The following is a 16,474-nucleotide window of genomic DNA, read 5'->3' on the forward strand; positions in this document are numbered from 1 at the left end:
TTGCGGACTGCAGTTGGCCTGCGGGCCGCAGTTTGGACACCACTGCTCTAGAGGGTCTAGGGGAAAATCCATTCCTTGCCTCTCCCAGCACTATTGGGCTTGTGGTCACATCACTCCAATCTATGATTCTGTGGCCACGTTGCCTCTTTCTCTTCTGTGTATATGAAATCTCCCTCTGCCTTGTTCTCATAAGGACACTTGTGATTGGATTTAGGACCACCTAGATATTCTAAGATGATCTCCTCATCTCAAGATTCTTAACTTAATCACACCTGCAAACGATTTTTTTCCCCAAATAAAGTAACATTTACAGGTTCCAGGAGTTAGGATGCAGACATATCTTGTGGGGTGGGCAGTGCATTTTCCAGCCCACCACAGTTCCATTCAGGGATGTTCACCCAGGACAGCTGACCTAGAGGGTGACACCCCTGTCCCCACCGTCACCTGGGAATGAAGACAGATTCTTCCTGTTTTGGTATTCTCCTTGAATGTAGTTTGGGAAGTTTACTCCAAGTTTTCTTACCACTATGAATGTTATGATTGTTGTTATTTTGGAAAGAGAGAAGAGGATGAACGGGGGGCTCCTTCCTCCCCGCTGGTGGAAGGGCAACTATTTCATGGTGGCTGCAGCCATTAGAAGTCAGATCCACAGATTGTCAGGAGGTCAATCTGGGTAAATTACAACTAAAATAACGTCTGTGAGCAGAGCATGGCAGGAGAAGCATGAGCCACGAGCCTCATAATTTAAGGTAAGAGGCCCAAGTAGTCACAGGGCAAAACTAGAAATAAAACAATGGTGAAGGCCTTTGGAACCAATTTTTTAGAGAGTTTCAGTAGCTTTTCATGTGCCCAGTTTTTCTCGGTCAACCTCTCTTTATATAAAGGAAGCCCAAATTTCAGGCCAGGCTCCTTCCCTAGCAGGACAAGCAGCCAACTAAGAACGCTACTACAGGGCATCCACCCTGCCTGGGCCAGCCCCACCTATTCTGGGCCCAGCTCAGGACCCTGGCTGCAGGGCCCCACTGGAAATCCACCAAGTTGCCCAGCACTTCCTTCTCTGTAAGCAGGATGGAGGCAGAAGTGTGAGAGAAAGGTGCCTTGGAGTCTGCCTTGACACCACCATATGTCCCTGTAATTGAGAACAGTAAAATGGAAATCACAGATAAAACAAGAAAATCTTCAAAGCAGAAAGGTGCCCCAGATTTGTGGCCTTGCATTAAATGCACTGCATTTGCTGTGCAAGTTGCCATAATTGGCTAAGAAATCACACAGCTGGGGCTTTTGCTCAGCCTAGGGAGATGGAAATGACTTGTCGTCCTCGCAAACCGAGGTTTTTTTCATGTCTCTCCCCAGGGTAACCTGAATATTTGCTGCCACACAGAGCGGATTACTGCCCCAATTTGTTCTTGTTACATTCCTCCGGAGACAGCATGCCACTGGAAAACATTCCTCTCTTACAGATGCCGTATGTGTTCTCCTACGTGCCTCTTCCAAAGACTCCTTGCCACAGTCTTTCTCTCAGCGGTCCCTTCTGCCCAAGTCCCACTGCCAAGACCCAGGAAGGCCTACTTCATTTTTAACCTGGGTGATGGCAATAAGCTTTGCATTGATCTCCCGCTCCATCATCACCTCCAGCCCATCTTGTACAACCTAAGATGACACACCAGTTTCATCATGTCACAGCCCTGCAAGGGACTCCCTCATGGCCAAACATCACGGCTCTGTGGGTCGAGTTTCCATCAACTGTCAGGTTTAGTGCTCAATATTATCACATGAAAAACACTTAAGCTACTGAATATTATTAACCATATACTCGTATTCATTGTATAGAAGGAAGCCCAAATCTCAGGCCGGGCTCCTTCTTGCACTAAATTCAAGGGTATCCTTATAATAAGGTTACTGTCATGGACTCATCCTGATATATTTTCTCAAGTTAGGAAAAATGGGTGGACTTTTTACCCAGCAAAGTGGGGATTTCATACCACTCATGGCCCCCTACTTATACTCTTCATTTTGTGACAATTATGAGTTACTGAAATGGTATGGATTTGGTTTTACAGCAACTTCCATTTTTTTAGAGTTTTGCTCACAGGTTAAGCCCTCGTATTAAATTTCTTGTAAGAGCAGCTTGATGAACTCTCACCTAATTTAGATGTTCATGACAGTGTGCCTTAAAATACAGGAAATGAGAGGAGTGAAAGCCAATTCAGATAAAAGATTAATTTACCAAAGCTACCTCACTGAACGGTCAGGAAGATATGCATCCCCATTAAGCTGCCAGTGACAGAGAAGATTCACTGTAGTTTTGAACGTGAGGCTCAAACCCAAAGTCACAAGAGCATAATACAGGTGGAGACACAATTGACGTGCCTCTCTTTCTGGTAACTCTGCAGAGCAGTCTCAACCTGGGGATTTACGGATTTTCCAATGGCTAAGGAATCTCTGGAGCTACACTGAGGAAGTGAGATAATTTCTAATATGGAACACAGCAGAGATAGATGAGAGAATGAGCAGTTTATCTCTCTCTTCATTGCACATGGATAAGAATACTATAAGAAACACCTACAGCATCAACAGTCATTACTACTTCAAATGCAAAGCGAGGATAGAATCAAGTTTGCGATAACATATAGCATGTCAGTGAAATGTCAAATATCATTACCATATTGATGCCAGTCAAAACTGGTAAACTCTATAGCTTTTATTGTTTAACAACATAAGATAACAGGATTTACTTATGCCTATTTCTTCATAGAACATACTCACTGTTATCAAAGTAGAATAACTGTCTAAGGAAAAGGACCCCAAAACTCATTTTCTAAGAAAATTTAAGTGTGAGAGGATTAATCAACTTATTTTCCTTATAAATGGCAGTGTTTTAAGAACTTAAAGTGGTTTATTTTGTTGTCTGCATGTTTCTTAAATTCTTTTATGAATACCAGAACAAAAAAGATATGGCATTAATTTCTTTATTTCCCTGAAAATGTGAGCTTTGTGTTTGTTGGGTAAAGGGCGAGTTGGGTGGTGGTATCAAAATCTACACATGCTTATGACAGTGTGTTGTGCATATAAATATCAAATTCATATATATCTTATCAAACAAAGAAGAGAACTGTTAGGTTTTCACTCTCATGTCTCAATCGCTCTTCCCAGTCTTACGGGCCACATCCCCCCAGCTGGTACCATTTGCTCCATCCAAATTGCTTTGCCCAAAAGAATGGGCCTTGCCCCATACTTCTTTACCTTTGCATCCAACTCCCTCTACCTTTCAATATGAAGCTCAGTTCTCGCCTCTTCACAAAGCCTCCCTTAGAGACACTTAGACTTCAGTGTAAAGAAAGAGGAGTCGGGGAAGCGTATTTAAAATAGCAAGCTGGAACCCTCATCCACTGTTAGTGGGAATGCAGACTGGTGCAGCCGCTATGGAAGGCAGTGCGGAGGTTCCTCACAAAATTACGAATAGAATTACTGTATGACCCAGCAATCCCTCTCCTGGGTATCTACCCAAAAAAATCTGAAAACGTTTATACATAAAGACACGTGTGCTCCAATGTTCATTGCAGCTTTATTTACGGTGAACAAGACATGGAAACAACCAAAATGTCCTTTGATAGATGAATGGATAAAGAAGTTGTAGTACATATACACAATGGAATACTATTCGGCGGTAAGAAAAGATGAAATAGGACCATTGGTGACAACATGGATGGATCTTGAGAGTATAATGCTAAGCGAAATAAGTCAGACAGAAAAAGCAGAGAACCATATGATTTCACTGATATGTGGTATATAAACCAAAAACAACAAAAGAACAGGACAAACAAATGAGAAACAAAAACTCATAGACACAGACAATAGTTTAGTGGTTACCAGAGGGGAAGGGGGGTAGGGGATGGGAGATGAGGGTAAGGGGGATCAAATATATGGTGATGGAAGGAGAATTGACTCTGGGTGGTGAACACACAGTGGGATTTATAGATGATGTGATACAGAATTGTACACCTGAAATCTATGTAACTTTACTAACAATTGTCACCCCAATAAACTCTAATTTTAAAAAAAGATAGCACACCACTCCCAGAGATTCTGACTCAGCAGATCCTAGAGCCCAAGAATCAGCCTCTTAGCACCCCGATGAGTCAGAAGGGAGACAGGTGGTCCTAAACCATTTAAAAGTCACTGCAGTGACTTGTCCTCTAACACTTCCGCACACTGATCCAGCTAAACCTCATCCCATTCCAGGCCTATCTTGTGTCCCCAGCTGGACTGCCTTCTGCCCTTTAAATTTAAATTTCAATGCCAGCACATCGAAAGTATGTAATAAACCTAACTTGATGTCGATGATACTCAACATGATGTTGATTGGCTTTCTGAATTATCACCCAATGCAGGACCCTCAGATTGGATAGAGGCCACCACATTTGACAGAGAATTTCAGGCTCTAGAGTACCTCTTCCCACACGTGGCACTTCTCTGCCTTTCCTTGTGACCTAAGCATGGTTCATTCCCTACTGCAGGTCATCCCAACTACTCTGCTGGTTATGTAGAAAAGACAGACCACCCTGCAGAAGGCTGAGGCTAGATTTAATGTAACCACACTCTGGTGGCTGAAAGATAATGTCCAGTTGATTTCCCCAAAAGTAGAACACACATAAAAAAGTATTACATTTTCCAGAAAGGGTGATTTAGATTAAATACACCACACACATCCCTGACTCAAATGGTAATCAGGCTGGGATGGGATACAGAGGCTCATCCCATCTCGGGAGGATCAGAGACTATTAACGCTGGAGGAAATGCAGCAATCTGTCCATATCCACACACGGCAGCCCTCTTGGTATAGAGGAAACGTCTTCTTTTTTATGGGGCTTTATAAAGAAAAGAGACACTATTTGGAAAGCAACTACTCAATACATAGTCACTATTATGATAGGGATATAGTAAGTGTAGTGAATAGGAACATAAGCTTGGGAATCAGAAAGACATAGATTTAAATCCCAGCTCTGCTATTTGCAAGCTATTTGACGTTGGGCAATTTACATAACTTCTCTAAACTTAAATTTCTTCACTTAAAACCGAGATAAAAGACTTCAGAGCCTTATCATGGTAAAGTAGTGTCTACTGAATTAGATTTTCTGCCAAATACAACTATAAAAGCTGCACAAAGTACATTTAAAAAAAAAATGTCTGAAGCCACCGTAGAACAATCAATACAGGCAGAACAGGAGGGGCTATGATTTTGGAGAGATTCAGAAAGGGACTATTCATTATGGCTTTTTTATCTGAGAGCATTTTCCAAATGGTAGTGTAGATCAGTAGAGCCCAGAAGAAAATGTCAGCCTTACTGGGCTGAATAGAAAAAAGGCAGCTTTCAGGGCTGACAAAACAGTTGGGACTTGAGGGCAATCCCAGAGAAAATAGAACCTGGGCACTATGCGCAAATTCCTCTCAAAATTTTTATCACTTCCTAAGATGTATTATGCTGTGAAAGACTCCAAAACACACAGCAAAAAAGAAAAGAAAAAAAAGCAACTGGAAGCCTGAAAACCTGAGCAAATGTTTCAAGCATCACATAGTGCTAAAAAGATAGAATTTGAAGTTCAAGTGTAATCAAAGTAGACAAACCATTGTAAAGATCCTAAGGTACCATAAGGACCATACCCTAGGAATAAGAGCCACCCTAGAGTAAGGGCAAAATTGAAAGAGGCCAATCATAAGAAAGCCTATGACAAGATCAAGTTGATTCACTTGTGCGCTATCTGCTTGCTATGAGAAAATTTAACCTCTTTGGAGAAATACGACTTTATCCAGAACTTCTACAACTTTCATCCACAGCATCCATCATCCAAAACAAACAAACAAAAACAAACAAACAAAAATGACAAAGCATGTTAAAAAAAAAAAGCACCAAATGCCAAAAAAAAAAAAAATCAAGAAATAAAGGTCAATAGAAAGAGACCTACAGATGATTTAGGTAGTAAAGGTATCAAATAAGATAACCATGAGGAATATGTTCAAAATAATAAATAAAATTATAGATAATCACCAAAGACATGGAATCTATTTTCAAAATGAAATGAAATTTTTAGAACTGAAAAGTACCATAATTAATATTAAGAATGCGAAATATAGGTTTAATAGATTAGAAAAGGGAGAACAGAGCATTGGTGGATTCTTTTGTGGGTTTAAAAAATATATGTAGACTTCCTGGTTCCATAACTAAAATAAAATAAAATATACATAGACTTAAAACTTATAACAATAATGGTAAAAAGATGTGAGGGGTAAATGGAGTTAAACTGGTGTAAAGTCTTTTTCTCATTTGGGAAGTAGTAAAAATACTAATCTGTCTATAATAAACCCAGGAAAAGGAATGTAATTTCTAGGGAAACCACTAAAGAAATAATAAAACAATGTCTAATTAAAAAGCTAATAGAAAAGAAAAAAAATAGTAATGAAAATAATTAATTGATCTAAAAACAGGAACAAAGATAAGATCAATCAAATGGAAAACAAATAGCAAGATAGGAATTAAACCCAACTATCTCAGTAATTAAATGTAAATTGACTAAATATTCCAATAAAGAGACATTGATTGTCAGACTGGATAAAAAAGCAAGATCTAATTATATACTGCTTAAAAGACACCCTCTTTATATATAAGGACACAAACGGTTCATTGTAGAGGATGTATACAATATATCTTCAAAAGAGACAAAGCAAAAGCTAACAAACTAAAAGAAAAGATAAAAATCCACAATCATAGTTGAAATTATAGCACCTCTTTCTCAAGTAACTGACAAACTGAGCTGATAAAAAAAATTAACAAGGGTACAGAAGTCAATGACATGATAGTCATAATTAATATGTACAGAACACTACGTCCAATAACTGCAAAATACACATTCTTTTCAAGTGTATGTCGAATATTTACTAAAATAGACCTGATAAACTATGGAAATGATACCTCTGAGACCCACGACTGTCAGGGCAACCACATTTACTCACATGGTTTCAACCGTTCCTCTCCTCAGATGCTCCCAGACCTTGATATCTTCAGATCTCTCTCTCACTCTCTTCTCTGGTTTATGACAATAGGCTCTTAGCTGGCTTATTTGTCTCCCTTTCTCTTCATTTCAGTTCACTCTACACATTCTGATCCTAGCACACCCATACCTAACTCTTGACTAGAAGACTTATCAATAACAAAAACAGTCAATTAACCCGTATTTTGTATGTTTTATGTATTATATACTGTATTCTTACAATAACGTAAACTAGAGAAAAGAAAATGTTATTAATAAAATCATGAGAAAGAGAACATACATATACAGTACTGTACATACTGCGTTGAAAAATGCACGTATAAGTGGACTTGGGCAGTTCAAACCTGTGTTGTTCAAGGGTCAACTGCACAAAAAATAATAGTTGGAAGGAGATTATTTTTAACATTTTTTTAAAAAGAGAGTCAAGAATCACTAAAACAACAGAAGAGATCATGGAGACAAGTGGTTGGGACCCTGGGCAGATGGTAGAAACCAAAGGAACCAAGAACACAGAGTGCTCAGAATTAGTAGCAGTGAGGTGTTAAGGAGATAATTAACACTTACATTCTGAATACCAGCTGAATATAAATGAGAACAGATGGGGCTCAATGGCTAGGAAAAGACCGAGGGTAATAAAAAGATGAAAGTCAAGATAAACAATCAAATATTTAGAGAAACGATACTTTATATTTAGTAAACCTATGCTCAATTTGCACTAGGGGTTTTCTTTTCTTTAACCCTTGCTCCAAGTAACTTGCTCCAAGATTCATGACAGGAAGGTACTTTATCCCTGGTATATACGGCTTCTTAACATCTAACGTGTATTGCATGCTGATTGTATGCCCAATGCTAGAGATAGATCATCTCATTTAATCCTCTTTGAAGTAGGTACTATTATTAGCCCTCTTATACAGATCAGGTTGCTGATGCGCTGAATGGCTAGCTAGTACCTTATTCAAATTTACGGGGGTGGGAAAAGATTAAGTTACAATTTGAACTGTTCTGACTCCAGAACCTGCTTGCCTACCACTATACTATCATGGCAGCCAACAAACATTTATGGAATAATAACTGTCATTGCTCACATTACCTACTTTTATGTGTCCTGCTATCAAAATAAATGCTTTAAAATTTAAGCCTAAGGTAATATATAGAGTGCTATAAATACCTTCTTGTCCTTTGTTACCCATGGAGTCTAAGCACCGTTGGTCAGAGATCAATTATTAAATGGGTATTCCTGATGAGAGGAAAGCTAGAGCCTCAGAGGACAGAAGAAAGAAAACCTGGGGCTTGGAGCTCTGGACAGAGGGTAAGTTAGAGAAATATGTTCTCAGGGTTCAGAGTTATTCGGCCCCAATGAGGGATCACCTATCATTTAACGGACATGATGAGAATTGCCTGGAAGGGATCTAAAGATCTCAACCTAAAACTCATGCCCCGTTTATTGATGAGTATGAGTTAAGGAGTAAACTGAACCAGACCAAGAAAAGCTGGAATAAAGAGTGTCTGCCTTTTCAGGAAAGCAGCCTAAGAAAGAGGGAGGATGAATGGGGTAGACAGACACATTATATAACCCTCTTCTCTGCCTCAATGCAGTCGCTCCCAGGCAGCTCGTTTCCAAAGGGATAGATTTTGAATGTCCTCAAGATGAAATGCAAACCACCCAGAGAAAAAGAGAATGAGACATTTGGTGACCACACCAAGCTCAGAAGGAACTAGGGCATCCGGGACCCCACCTTTTTATTTCTGATGAATTAATTGGCTGCCTTCTTCAAACACACCCCCACCCTGGAGGACAGCACGAGGGAGGAAAGCGAGGCCAGAGACGCCTCCCAGACTCACTGTCAACTGCTCTCAAAGGCAATCGGGATGACTCATAGCACTACCAGCTCCCCTGGCTCCAGCAACAATGGTGCTGGGAACAATATTCACTATAATTGTCACGCAAAGCCGCTTGGAGACAGAGCTTACTTTTGGCTGCGACCAACCCACAGAGAAGGAACAGGGCAGAGAAGACTTCGTTTGTAGGGAAATAAAAAGGTGACATCGGGACCTTGGGAGCCAACTGGATTTTAAACAATTAAGCTCACTTGGGAAAACAAACGTTACTGTTTCCTATGCTTTCTACCATTATAGTTCTAGCTGGGGTTTTCTGGGCTTCCAATTTGGCACTGGATTTGGATCTCACATACAGTAATGCCTGAAGACATACTGCATCATTTAGGAGATTTTGTGACCCAGAGGCCGCTAGAACTGTGGGGGAACTAAATGGACAATTTCTGGATTGAATGGACAAACTTACTGGGTTATAACTCAAGAGTACAAAGACTAGGTGTATATTCCCACTAAGTATATATATATATGTATACTCAGTTCTGTATACTCCACTGAGCCTGACACAGAGTAGGTGAAGAATGAATGAATGAAAGAATGAGTGAATGCCCAAAATGAGATAAGCATTTAATAAGCAGAAGGGACGTCTTAGGAAACACTTGTGAAGGAGCCCTCAACTTCTGAAATACGTATGTATTCATTCATTCAGAAGACAGTTACTGAGTACCCAGGACTGAGCCAGTTGCTGAGTACCCAGGACTGAGCCAGTTGCTGAGTACCCAGGAGTGAGCCCAGGGGCTGAGTACACAGAAGTCATTCCTGCCCTTGCAAAGCTTATAGTGTGCAGTGGAGGGTTTAAGAAAAAGGGAAAGACAGATGAAAATCATTCTATCAATCTCTAGTTCCTTTCCCACCAAATGACCAATGAACTTGCGATCCTCTTAGTTGCCTCGTTTTCATGACCTTTAATATCCTCGTCCAAGATGCCTCATATAAGTGAACTAGTGGAAAGGGCAAGAGCCTAGATGTGAAAACTTAATCCTACTTTTGGCTCTGCCACTGATTGGCTTTGGGACATTAGTTGTATCTATTCCCTATTGACTCATCTGTTCATAAAAAAGGTAGTTCTTGGTCTCTAAGACCTCTCTCTGGTACCTTGTGTATATTCATTCACAGAGTTGCCATGTCCTTAAGCATTTCCAGGTGAAAAATGAAATCTCTCCCAGGAATAGGATGCCCCCACTCTCACTCGTTGTCAATTGTAACTGATTCCTTCTATCCCTTCTCACTGTTTTAGTCTGTTCAGTCCGCAAAAATACCACACACTGGGTGGCTTCAACAACAAACAGTGATTCCTCACAGCTCTGGAGGCTGGGAAGGACAAGACTGAGATGCTGGCAGATTCACTGTCTGGTGAGGGTCTGCTTCCGGGTTTATCTTTTCTCTGTGTCCTCACATTATGGAAGAGGTAAGAGAGCTCTTTGGGATTTCTTTTATAAGAGCACTAATCCCACTCATGAGGGCTCCACTACTATGACTTTATCACCTCCCAAAGGCCCAACCTCCTAATGTCAGCACACTGATAGTATTTCAACATATGAATTTTGAGGAGACAAAACATTCAGTCTATGGCACAGATATCTCTGATATTTTTCGGAGCCCCGATAAAGAGTGGACCCTCTTTTTCTTCACCCACACTGTCCAATTCATCACTAAATCCTGGTGTTTCTGCCTCCAAACTCACAGCTGAAATCCATCCTCTTTGCTATAAGCCAAGTACTATGACAGCTCCTCACTGGTCCTCCCACTATCCCCTTTCCACCCTGCAATCCATTCTCCACACATAACCGGAGCACTCTTTATAAAAGGTAAATCACATTGCCAAGCCCCATTAGAATACTCCAGAGACTTTCTGTTGCAGCTAGAATAAAATCCAAACTCCTTTCCTTGGTTTGCAAGTCCTTTCACAGCTGGCCCTGCCTCCCTCTCCATTAGTATCTTTAATCATTCTGTCCCTTGCTCCCTAAATTTCTGCCTCACTGGGTTCTTTCTGTCCGTCCAACACACCTAGTTCTTCCCACCCTAATGTCTTGTACTTCCTGTTCCCTCTACTGAGAATGGGCTTCCCCAAATCCATTGCATAGCACATTTCCTACTCTTTTAGAATTAGACTCAAACATTACCTCCCCCAAGAAGCCTTCCCTGACCACTCCATCTACAGAAAAATCAATCCCAATCTGTCTGTCTGTCTGTCTGTCTCTCTCTCTCTCACACACACACACACACACACACACACACACACAGAGTTCTCGTGGCCATTTCTCCTTATTTCTATCAAAGCCCTTGTCACCCTGTAATTATTTTGTTGGTTTATTTGTTTGTCATCTGTCTACTCTACTAGCAAAAGTTCCCGAGAGTGGGAACCTAGTCTGTCACTCTATTCCCAGTACTTCGAAGAGCATCTATCTGTCAAATACTAGACACTTAACAAATGTTTGTTGAATGAATAGTGAATAAGGGAAAGAATGAATAAATTCATCACTGCCACTCACATTTCCATGTCTTTAAAACTTGTATGAGGGGCCAGGGAGGAAAGGGCAGAAACAGAGGACATTAAAGAGTAAGGACCGTAATGATGAGAGTTTAGGAAAACATGACAAGGAGACATGCACGATCAGGCCTCAAAGTTGTACCTCAGCATAAAAACAGGAAGCTCTGAATGTCTCATAGGCGTGTCCCACCAAGAAATGGGCTGCCCTGTGAGCAAGTCACTCCCTTAGCGTGTGCAGAAGCAGTTGCACAGCCACTGCCAGGGCTATTGCAAAGGGGATTTACGCATCCTAAGGGAAACCAGACGAGATGTCTTTAAACGATGAGCTCATGGCTGGAGTGGCCCCAGGCCAGTGAGCATGGGAGCCCTAAAACCCTGGTGAGGTGCTTCCTCCTCCGCTAAATACACAACATACGTTCAATTAGTTTCTCTGCTCCAGGAGAACTGTCGCTTAGCGCCCTCAGCAATGAGATCTTGCTAATTGAAAACACTTCCCTCTATCTGCCTGAGAGGATTGGACTAAACTAGGCTACTGAAATGTAGTGCATGGGGCAGGAGGGAGCCTAACTGGGCCAGGAGAGACACAGTAGAGCAGAAGCACAGATGTCTAGTCTGGGTTTGGGGGAGCGGACAGGGGATGTGTTTCATTTCAGCCACTATTTCAGACAGACTGCAACTTCCAGTTTTCAGAGAATGCATTTTACCAGATGAGTCTTCCCAAAGTAGGGGTAATTTTTTTCCCCTTCACCTTGGAATGATTTATTATAGTGCAACAGCAATTATAAAAATAGGACCTCTCCACTTGCTTATAAGAATACCAGATTTTGACATAACCGTCTTGCTTCTAAAAGAGGCATCCATTGGTATGTGAACTGTGGATGGTAATTTTAAGACCTAGGCCAGGTAAGAGGAGCACATAACAGAATTCAAGGAAACAGCACAGCAGTGGCAGAAAACAATAGTAACAGAAGCAGCTATTATTTATTAAACACTCTGTGCCAGGCTCTGTGTGAACATTGCCTCCTTTCATACTCCTGATAATTCCGTGAACAAGAACCATTATGATCCCATTTTACAGATTAGAAAATGGAGGCCCTGGAATTAAGTAAGAGGCTTGCCCAGGATCACAAAGCTACTAAGAGGAGGCTGGGCTCCTGGTCGGCCTCCAGAGCCAGTGCTAACTGGACGAGGCCAACCAGGCATCCCATAGGACCTGCTAGGGCTAGTGCTTCACCAAGACCTGGCTCTTCCATCTAAACTGGCATCAGATTATGGGGAAAAAATCCAAAGTTCAGAATACAGGCACTGATTCTTTGATGGAAAAAAACTAAACTTTGGAAACAATGTCTTCTGGTGACCCTGTATAATCACTCTTCCTGTCTTTCCCCCTAATTGTTTCCCAACTGTGATGGTTAATTTTATGTGTCACCTTGGCTGGACCACAATGCCAATATTTGGTAAACACTATTCTGGATGTTTCAGTAAGGGTATTTGTGGATGAAATTTACATTTAAATTTGTGAATTTTGAGTAAAGCAGATTGGTTGCATAATGTGGGTGGGCCTTGTCCAATCAGTTGAAGGTCTGAATAGAACCAAAGGCTGAGCTCCCCAGAGCAAGAGGGAATTCTGCCAGCAGACTGCCTTGGGACTTCATCTGTGTTATGGACTGAACGCTTGTGCCCTCCCAAAATTTATATCTTGAAACCCTACCCATCAATGTGATGGTATTAGAAATTGGAGCCGTTGGGAGGTAATAAGGATTAGATGAGATAAAGAGGGTGGAGCCCTCACACATGGGATTAGTGCCCTTACATAGGACAGAGCTTGCTTCCTCTTTCTGCTCTCTGTCACCTGAGGATGCAATAAGAAGTCAGCAGTCGGCAACCCAGAACAGGGCTCCCATCAGGACCTGACTATGTTGGCAGCCTGATCTTGGACTTCCAGCCTCCAGACCTGTGAGAAATAAATTTCTGGTGTTTATAAGTTACCCAGCCTATAATATTCTGTTATAGCTGCCTGGACTGAGACAATCTGCAACATTGGCTTGTCCTGCTTTGCCAGCAGATACGGACAGAACTGCAACTCTTTCCTGAGGCCCCAGCCTGCCAGCCTCCCCCATCAAAGTTTGGACTTTCCAAGCCTCCAAATCACATGAGCCAATTCCTTTAAATTAATCTCTCTCTCTCTCTCTCGCTCTCGCTCTCGCTCTCGCTCTCGCTCTCGCTTGATCTCGCTCTCTCTCTCTCTCTCATTCTATTTCTCTGGAGGTCCCTAACACACAAACTTAACTTTCTGATTGCAAAAGAATTCCCACGTTTCATCCAATAAGTTTTCAACAAGTTCAATCATTTATGCCAACTATATGTTGGGTCTTGCAGGACCACACTTCTCAAACTGAAATGTGCTCAAAATCACCCACAGAACTTGTAAAAGTGCAGACTCAGCTGCCACAGGTCTAGGGCAGGGCCTGAGATTCTGTATTTCTACTGTGTTCTAAGGTAATGCTGACATGCTAGACCATGAACCACACTTTGAGTAGCAAGATTCTAGGGACAAAAGCAAACACGACACCTGAGTGTGCCCAGGATTTTTCTTAACCTAACACTGAGGCACACAGATTTTTTTAAAAAATAAAATAAACGTCAGTCTGTTTTCTTGTTCAACCCCATCTTGGAGACTTAGCTCCTAAACTCTGTAACCTGCCATTCACCCTAACCCCGAAAAGCTGTCAAATTGTTCTCCAACCCTACCTCATTTCCACTTAAAAGGAGACCAGCATTTGGCAGTACATACGGAGAAAAACAGAAACCCCAAAGAAAAATAACCCATAGTCCTTCCATTTTAATTAGAATTGGTGGCTGTTGAAAATGGGCAAATTTAGAGCTATAACACCAGTGGAAACAGTGAATTCTCAATTGTGGCCCAAGGCTTCATTTAACAGACTGAAAGCAAGCATGAGTTTAATTGAACAAGAGAGAGAGATCGCCTCTAAAGCATCCAGGCATAATCAAATAGCCCTGAAAAATATACTGCATCAGACGGAGAGGAATCAGTCCCAGATTCCAAATGCCCTCACCTGGCTTACAGATCTCCCACCATCAGCAAGGAGAAGCCTCAGAGGTCACCTGGTCCCATCTGGTGTGGGAATTCACTTTAGACCAGAGCTTTCAACATCTTTGGCTATATTGCACAGAAATGCATTTACATACAAGCCAGTGTACACACACCATAGTATGAGCTTCACAAAATAATACATATCATATCCATGTGTGAAGTACTCCAACACATGCTCTTCTTTATCATGTTTTTAAATGCTGTCAAAAGCCACAAATTTGATTTCAAGACCCACGAGGGGGTCATGACCCACCGTTTGGAAAATGGCACTCTAGTGTATCCTGCTTATGTAGCCAACTACCCTCTTCATCTAAGAGCTGAGTGTGCCCCATCTTCTAAGCTCTGGTGACACAGCACCAAACTCACAGACAGGTGGAGGCGACAGGGGTTAAACAAACGATCACACAAATACATGTTTACTACTACAAATTGAGGCAAATGTGGAAAAGGAAGCACAAAGGATACGATGAGAGACCATAATGGGGGCGCCTATTTTGGACCAGGAGGATGTATGGGAGGGATGAGACAAAGCCTCTCTTGGAGGAACTTTAAGTTAGGGCTAAAAAAAATGAATACTGTACAGCCAGGCAGAGGGTGTGTGTTGGGGGCAGGGCATTCTATTTAAACATCTGTTGTGCTGGCAAGTGCATAGTTATCTATGGCAACCTCAAGTAGTAACAACAGCAGCTTCTGCCCCAGTCAGGTACATCAGCTTTCACCATTTGTCAGACTCTGGGCCAAGTACTTCACCACACTACTAGAGTTTAACTGAATCTGACTGCCGGGATTTGAATGCCAGGTCCACGTCTTACAAGCTGGTGATTCAGGGCAAGAGAGTTCAGTTCCCTTATCCACAGAAAAAGGATTATTCATGGGACCTACCTCATCTTGTTGCTAGAATTAAGTGAGTTCACACAAATGGAGGAGCTTCGGGAAATGCCTGGTACACAGTCAGTACAATATAAACAGCTAAATAAAAGGAGATGGGCTCAAAAAATGTTAACAACTTGCTTCAGGCAAGTACCACCTGTCTATTGGCCCATGAAAAGAAACCCATTTGCCATCCTGAACTAGCTGAATTCCAAGAGGGTTAATTTGGTTTCCCATTCTAATATTCTAAATGCAGTGGGACAGAGTGCTGAAGTCTTCAACTCCACAGGGCCCTACAGACAAAGGAGATGAGCAGAGAACCAGTCTGACTCCCTGCCCACTAACTGCCCTCCCTGGGCCTGCATTCACCATTTCTCTCCTGGCTGATGAATTTTCCAGTTCAGCACCAAGGACAGAGTTGATTTCTCCAGAGAACTATAATAATGAAATTACAGTATGTTTACTTGATGCAGAAAACCTCTGGCTAGATAGTAAATGAGAGGCTTCACAATGCTGAGAAAACTTCAAGCTTTTTAGGAGGCCTAAAAAGATCCAAAATGCCTGGTTCAAGTCACATCAATAATGAAAATGAAATTATTGTGCTAAACTGAAAGTCATCTCCAATATAACATTTTTTAAATGGTTCTCCAGAGATAAACTCCATCTCGGCTTCAGGGAGGTATCTATCACAAACCCCCAGAATCCAAGACAGAAAAGCAAGCTGTTTGCATTGTGTGCATGTTGCCTCTAATTCCCCAGGACAGGGAGACCAGGGAGGCTTGGCTGGTCATTCCAAAACAACCGTTTCTAGGAAGAGGTTAAAAAAAAAAAAAAAAGTGAGTGAGGGGTAGGTCTGATATTTATAGGTCTCATTATGCGCACGGATTTTCAGGGTTCCTACACTTGAGAGAGAAGGGGTATCCAGGACATTAAAAAAGTGAAAAGAATAATGACAAAGTGTGTGCACTGCTATGGAAAACACTAACACACTGAGACAGGTGATGAGACAGGTTGTGGCTTGGGGAGACAGGGAAATATTTTGAACAGGGAGTCAGGAAA

Source organism: Rhinolophus sinicus, linkage group LG10, assembly GCF_036562045.2.
Source record: "Rhinolophus sinicus isolate RSC01 linkage group LG10, ASM3656204v1, whole genome shotgun sequence".
Classification (NCBI taxonomy): domain Eukaryota; kingdom Metazoa; phylum Chordata; class Mammalia; order Chiroptera; family Rhinolophidae; genus Rhinolophus; species Rhinolophus sinicus.